The sequence below is a fragment of the Bos mutus genome, chromosome 3, assembly GCF_027580195.1.
Source record: "Bos mutus isolate GX-2022 chromosome 3, NWIPB_WYAK_1.1, whole genome shotgun sequence".
NCBI lineage: Eukaryota > Metazoa > Chordata > Mammalia > Artiodactyla > Bovidae > Bos > Bos mutus.
In genome coordinates, this window is record NC_091619.1 from 57501257 (window position 1) to 57509278 (window position 8022).

At 39.0% G+C, this 8022-nt stretch overlaps 1 long non-coding RNA gene across 2 annotated transcripts in view; it reads left to right on the plus strand.

Moving 5' to 3' along the window:
* LOC138987236 (uncharacterized) overlaps nucleotides 1–4852 on the plus strand; it is a 13530-nt gene extending 8678 nt beyond the window's left edge. The window contains exons 3-4 of one of the 2 annotated variants that reach the window (XR_011463686.1): nucleotides 3470–3596; nucleotides 4038–4852. This is a non-coding gene — a long non-coding RNA (uncharacterized lncRNA). The remainder of the gene's footprint in view (nucleotides 1–3469; nucleotides 3597–4037) is intronic. The other variant, XR_011463687.1, reaches the window with a different exon arrangement.
* Nucleotides 4853–8022: the final 3170 nt, after the last annotated feature.

Here is an 8022-nt window from a genome sequence, read left to right on the forward strand (position 1 = left end):
TTGTTGTGTTACTTTCTGCTGTACAGCAAAGTGAATCAGGCACCCAAACAACTATTTCTATGACAGAGCATTACTAGCAAGTTCCAAGATTCTCCAGACAGTACTAGATGCTAGAACATCTTGTATTTGATAAAATCATCAAAAGGCATATACCTAACCTGAAGTATGATCCATGACCCAGCAGCAATGCATCATCTGGAAGCTTGATAGAAATGCAGAATCTCAGGGTCCACACCTACACCACCTGAAAGATCCTTAGGTGATCATAAACACAGCAAAGTTTCAGAAACACTGCTGAAGATGTGTGTTTAATCCCCCAACCCTATTAAGTTTCATTGATCAGAGGCCTTGTTTCAGGCCAAAAATTTATGATTGGTTTATAATAATTTATTGTCAACAAATATTTTAAAAATGATTGAATTGATTGAAGGGAAGATAGACTTGTGAGAACTGTTGTGGAAAGCTCATATCTTTGTTTTATTTTTCTAACTTAGTCCTTGAACAGACATGAAATGAGATTTAACAGATCCCTTATCGAACTGGTAGGCAACAGATAAATCCAGAGACCTGTGATTATACTTAACCTCATCAGAACAAAATGGCTTTATTTTTCTTTCATGGTCAACAAAAGTAATTCCCAAAGTGTAGTACCAGGACCAGCAGCATCCACATCACCTGTGAACTTGTTAGTATGCAAATACCTGGGCTAGCCCAGACCCTCTAAGTTGGATGCTCTGGGGATGGAACTCAGAAATCTGTATTTTAACAAGCCCTCTGATAATCCTTGTGCATGCCCAAGTTGGAAACCCATTGGTCATGACTCATAATTATCTTCTAATACACGTTCTGTTTTTGTTCAGTTGCTAAGTTGTGTACAACTCTTTGAGGCTTCCTGGACTGTAGCCTGCTAGGCTTCTCTGTCTATGGGATTCTCCCAGGCAAGAATACTGGAGTGGGTGGCAACCACCTCCAGGGGATCCTCCTCCAGGGGATCTTCCCTACCTAGGGATTAAACCCATGTCTCTTGCATTGGCAAGAGGATTCTTTACCACTGAGCCATCAGGGAAGCCCCCTGATAGATGTTTAGCAGACTACTTAAGGTTTTGTTTCTCTAGTATCTAAGGTAAGTTTCCTTAACTGGGACCCAAGTGAGCCTCTTCTCATGTCTTTGTTTGGAAAATCTAGGTGTCTACACTAGGTGATAGCAAAAGAGTAATCTTATCAAAACATTCTCATGGATAAAAAAAAAAAAAAAAAAAAAAAAACCCAAAACAAAAACCAAACAATAATGACCAAGAGCCCTCTAGAAATGATGGTAGAACTTGTCTTGATACAATCATCTTTAGGTAAATAAAAGAGGTTAATGACTACCTACAAAATCATACATACTTTTTGCTAAGGTTAAGAATCTGACACTATGGTGTGCCCAGGTGGCTCTTGAACACTCAATTTATTTTTATTACTGTTCCACATTAATATTTTGACTGATTAGCCTCATTGCCCAGAAACAGTTGATTTTTTAAATCTCAGTAAGACATTAGACACTCCTATGAAATGCAATGTAGGGTGTAAGAACTGAATCCTGAAATAGAAAAAGGTATTAGTGTAAATAAATGAAATTAGAATAAATTCCAGAGTTTAGTCAATAGTAATCTTCCAATGTTGATTCTTAGTTTTGAAAAACGTCCTATGGCAATGTAGAATATTAACATTAAGGGAAACTGGGTAATGGTATATTGGAACACTCTGTATTATTTTTGCAACATTTCTGAGAGTCCCTTGGACTGCAAGGAGATCCAACCAGTCCATTCTAAAGGAAATCAGCCCTAGGTGTTCTTTGGAAGGAATGATGCTAAAGCTGAAACTCCAGTACTTTGGCCACCTCATGCAAAGACTTGACTCATTGGAAAAGACTCTGATGCTGGGGGCAGGAGGAGAAGGTGATGACAAAGATGAGATGGCTGGATGGCATCACTGACTCGATGGACGTGAGTCTAGGTGAACTCCGGGAGTTGGTGATGGACAGGGAGGCCTGGCGTGTTGCGATTTATGGGGTTGCAAAGAGTCGGACACGACAGCGACTGAACTGAACTGACTGAACATTATTCCAGAATAAAAAGTTTTGTATTTTTAAAAAAATGTCTCCCTGACCCTTCACTTAGTAAAGCAGTAGCAGTATTACCAAGTAAAATAAATTAAAGAACTGCTCTCCACCAACCCAGACTGCCCATTTGTTAAGTAGACCAATGTTGTTTAATTTATTTTGTTGGGATGCCAGCAAAGTACTAGCAGTCATAAAACACATTTACTAAATATATAAGACAGGCAGTTAAAGCTGGAAAGGTGCTTCTTTTATCCTCCATTTCTTGAACTTTTGTGTATAGAGTTTCCACTTGAGTACTTTGTGCTTGGTGATCTGTTGTGTTAATAATAATCCTTAAATCATTTCATGATGACTGTTCCCATCCACCCCCGCCCTCCTCCAGAGCACTTAATGCAGTGTGGTGCAGGAAGTAGGCTTTCAGAGCTCAGATTTCTCTGACTAACTGACTGACTCAATGTGCTACCTGTAATTATATTTTAAAATTTAATCAGGGCAGTTCTAGGAACTCAAGGGGATAAAGTAAAAATCAGCTATTCAAGTTAGGTTTGCATAAATTGTCTAGAGTGAATAGACTTCATCAAAACTTGTGAAAATGGAGAATTCATCAGTGGGAACCAGAATATCAGAAATTTAAATCATCCCCATGAAATACGCTTAAGATTGAAGGTGAATAGTTCGTTGTGAAGGTATCATTTCTAAAATAAATTCTGAGCTGAACGGAAAGTTACCAGTCTTAACTTTGTGCTTTTTTAAAATTGTGTTTTGTTTTTTAAAGTAATCAAGGATCACAAATATTATCTTGTTCTGGTTGCTGATATGTGTTAAGAAATTCTAAAAAAGGCTTGCAATAGAAGGAACCATTCATCATCTCCCCAGTCTTCCTTACTAGTATCTATGTAAAATAAAAAACCAAAGCTGTTTAAAAATACTTGGAATTATGATACACCTTCCATACATTGGAGAAGGAAATGGCAACCCACTCCAGTATCCTTGCCTGGAGAATCACAGGGACGGCGGAGCCTGGTGGGCTGCCATCTATGGGGTCACACAGAGTCAGACACGACTAAAGCGACATACCAGCAGCATGATACAACTAACCTTAGATATTCTCAAAGTATTTCTGATATAGCATCTCAGTCTTCCTAAAATTCCTGCAAGGCAGGCATTTTCACCATTTTTCCAGTGGGGAAATGGAAATTCAAAGAGATTTAAAACAGCATTCAGATTAAGCTATGAATTATTAGTCCATTGCTCTTTTAATTTACCATGGGTCATGCCTTTCGGTCCATACGACTTAGAGTAAATGATTAACTGAACACAACCCCATACAGCTGCATATAACTCATTTTCTTTTCTTGACTGCAGTGAATTCTCAGGAACAAAGCCCTTGATGAAGTCAAATGTGGATCCTGTAATAGAGGCAGATGCATGAAGTTTGAAACAATATTTGTTTTTCATTTAATTATTTCAAACCATGTTTTGTCTTGTGGAGGTGAGATATATATATATATATATATATATATTTATATTTATATTTATATTTGATGTATTTGTTTGCCATATCTTCCCTGGTGGCTCAGATGGTAAAGCGTCTGCCTGCAATGCGGGGGAGACCGGTTTGATCCCTGGGTCAGGAAGATCCCCTGGAGAAGGAAATGGTAACCCACTCCAGTATTTTACCTGGAAAATTCCATAGACTGAGGAGACTTGTAGGCTACAGTCCATGGGGTCGCAAAGAGTCGGACACGACTGAGTGATTTCACTTTCACTTTCCCATATCTATAACTAAAAAGAGATTTAACCTCAGGGGTTCCCAGTTGTAAAAAGTGGGAAAGAATTATCTTTATGATTTCCTGACATAATAAATTGAAAATTATTTGGTTGACACAATAACAAAATTGTTGGTCAGAAGCCAGGAAAAATTCTCTTCCAGATTTCTTTCTCAGGAACAAAATAGTTTTCAAATACCTGAATAAGGGGTTTCTCTGGTGGCTCAGTGGTAAAGAATCTGCCTGCCAGTGAAGGAGACACAGGTTCGATTTCTGGTCTGGGAAGATCCCACATGGCAGTAAAGCAACTAAGAAGCCCATGCACCACAGCTATGGAAGCCGGGAGCCACGACGACTGAGTTAATGTGCGGCACCTGCTGAAACTGGAGTGCCCTGGAGCCCATGCTGCACAACAAGAGAAGCCACTGCAAAGAGAAGCCTGTGGAGCACCACAACTAGACAGGAGCTCCCACACTTCGCAACTAGAAAAAAGTCCGTGCAGCACCGAAGACCCAGCGTAGCCAAAAATAAATAAATAAAATTATTTTTTTAAATGCCTGAATAAGATTTTACTTTCACACCATTCATGGGGAGATTTAGTGCCTTCTTGCATTGTACAAGATGAAGATGCACCTAATGTACTGTACATAGCTAATAAAAGTTATCATCTATTTAATATTTTATTTCAAATTAACATGGCTTTCCTGGTGGTAAAGAATCTGTCTGCCAGTGCAGGAGATGCAGGTTCCATCCCTGGGTCAGGAAGATCCCCTGGAGGAGAAAATGGCAACCCACTCCAGTATTCTTGCCTGGAGAATTCTATGGACAGAGGAGCCTGGCAGGCTACAATCCACAGGATCACAAAGAGTTGGACATGACTGATCAAATAACGCTTTCACACTTACACTTTCAAATTAACAGAAACGTTGCTACAATTGTTTTGAAACTAACATCTAACATAGATTGCTCAGGTGTGATGTTCTAGATGAGAAAATACAGTGTGTTGTCTTTTCCAGAGGATGATTGTATTGTCATATCAAACACTTAAATAGGAGTCATGGCATTGATTCTTAGGCATCTTTATTAAAAATGGAAGTCTTCCTAAACTTAGAAATGTGTTTAATGAATATAGTACATTCAGTCCATATAAACTATTAAGTAAGATTAATTAAGATTATTACTTATTAACAATCTTATTAAGATTGTTCTAGTACTCATTCATTCATTCATTCCATAAATAATATAGAATACTATAGATATACTATAGAATACTATTCATTCTATACTATAATTTACAGAGTAAGGTATCTTACTCACCGAGTAAGTCATCCTCATGTTATTCCAAACATGCCAAAATAGCACAGTTATTTTTCCCTAGCCAGTAATCTGATTTGACTCATTAATACACATCCCATCAAAAGATAAACTCTGAGAGATTAGGGAGGAGGGAAGGTATTTTAGTGATTTAAGTTGTCTTAAAGCTTGACTGTCCTTAAGATCAATTGGCTTTAATCCTGGACATTAGGGCCAATGCTTATTTTCATGACTATAAAAACATGCAGTGTCCTTAATCAATTTGTAGTAAGCACAAACTACAGAAATGTTTGTCTTTCCAAGCATCTTGTCATATAAATAGTGTGACAATTTGGAAACTCCTGAACAAGATTAAAACATATTTTATTACATAAATCTTACTGAGTGACCAGCATGTTTAGAAAACTAGGAAAGCCAGTTTTATATGGTACCAACTTCATTTCAACTGGACTTACAGTGAGTAGATAAGTTATTTAAATTTCCTTTATCAAAGGTCAGTTTCATAGTAAATTCTCCCAACTAGAGGCAATCCCCTTCCTCTCTTAGCCACTTCAGATTAAATAATCTCATTGGGCTCTTATTTGGGTATTTCCCAGTTACTAAGCTCTTGTGTGAGAAAGCATCCCTGAGTGGGTTTGGATTTCTGTTTACCCTATTTTGGGCTTCCCAGATGGCGCTAGTGGTAAAGAACCTGCCTGCCAATGCAGGAGCCGCAGGAGACACGGGTTCAATTCCTGGGTCGGGAAGATCCCCTGAAGGCGGGCATGGTAACTCACTGCAGTATTCTTGTCTGGAGAATCCCATGGACAGAGGAGCCTGGCAGGCTACAACCCATGGGATCACAAAGAGTCAGACACGGCTGAGGTGAATTAGCACGTCCGCATATTATCCTATTTCCCCCATTCATTCATTAGCTCCTAAGGGTGGTTTTAAATTACAGTGGTTTTGAACTGTTTCTTGTGTCCTGATTATTACACCAAAGAACCTGAATCCTACTGTGATAGAAACAAATTCATGTTTTCTGAATGCTTTCTGTAATTATACTTCTCATGTACTGTATTATTTTCATGACAAAAAATTGTGATACTGTGGTAGGGTATACATTTTATTTCAATAAGAATGGTGGCTAACATTTATTTAGCACTTTTTACCTGCCAACCAGTGTTCTAAGTGCTTTACATCTGTGACCCATTTAACCCTCTCAATGATTCAATGCTTTGGGTGCTATTACGGACCTTACTTTTATCAATTAGGTGCCTGAGGCACAGAGTTCGAATATTCTGGCCCAGAGTCACCTGACCAGTGCCAGGATGCACACCCAGGCCATGTGGCTCCTGCATGCATGCTCTTAGGGGACAGTGCTGTACAGTGGAATGTAAAACCAGTATTTCATTAGTAATTTATAAATAATTTGAAGTATGAACTTTACCATTTCAGAAATGAAATGAAGACAAATAAAATTTGCAAAAGTAATATCAGCAAATAAAATAGGCAGGAAATGGTGCATTGTGCTTGCAAGTAGACATGGGAATTAAGGAATAGTGAATATTAAGAGATTCTAATGAAAACCTATGTCTTTCCTAGAACACTTTTCCTTCCCCACTGCATACCCCTAACAGGGAATTAATGTGGTAGTAAATGTTCTGTATGAATCCCTACTGTATCTCCTGTATATAACTCCAAGCAGAGTGAGCCCTGGGTGAATAGTGGTATATAATTGGAAAATTTCACTAATATATTCAACAAGTTTTTTTTAAAGATTTTTTTGGTGTGTGGATCATTTTTTTTAAAGGCTTTGTTGAATTTGTTACAATATTGCTTCTGTTTTGTGTTTTGGTTTTTTGACCCTGAAGCATGTGGGATCTTAGCTCCCCAGCCAGGTATTGAACCCAAGTCCCCTGCATTGGAAGGCGAAGTCTTAACCACTGGACCACCAAGGAAGTCCCAATTCAACAACTATATATTCAGAAACTACTCCTAAAAGCTCATGTATCTATAGGTGAGGCAAATATATGAACAAATAATTGTAATAGAAAAATGAATTTATTTGGGGATACCATGATGATGTTTGGCCACCTCATGCGAAGAGTTGACTCACTGGAAAAGACTCTGATGCTGGGAGGGATTGGAGGCAGGAGGAGAAGGGGACGACAAAGGATGAGATGGCTGGATGGCATCACTGACTCGATGGACGTGAGTCTGAGTGAACTCCGGGAGTTGGTGATGGACAGGGAGGCCTGGCGTGCTGCAATTCATGGGGTCGTAAAGAGTCGGACATGACTAAGCAACTGAACTGAACTGAACCATGATGAAGAGAAGTGATGGGGAAAGGATATTAGGGAGAAAAAGATATCCTAAAGAGGAAGTGTTTGATTTGGGTGAGAGGATTCTGCAGGCAGACAAGGAATAGGGATGGTCATTCCAAGCAATGGGAGTAGCATGTGTAAAAACTTGTGAATATTAAGATAATGTATTCAAGGAACTGCATGTCCCTTAGTATTATGGGAATGTACAGTGCTGAAGGAAGGGGCCTGAGGACGAAGCTGGAGGGATAGGCAAGGACTGGAAGAATATAAAGGAATTGGAAAGAATGAAGGATCAGTGAATAGTTGTAAACAGGAGAGTGACATGATGAATACTCAAAAAAATTGAACCTCAACTTCTTCCAGTTGATTATTACACATGAACAGTGTATCAAAAAGTAATCAACCAGGGGACTTTGCTGGTGGTCCAGTGTCTGAGACTCCACACTCCCAGCACAGGGGGCCCAGTTTCCATCCCTGGTCAGGGAATTAGATCCTTCATGCCCTGGCTAAGACCAAGTACAATCAAATA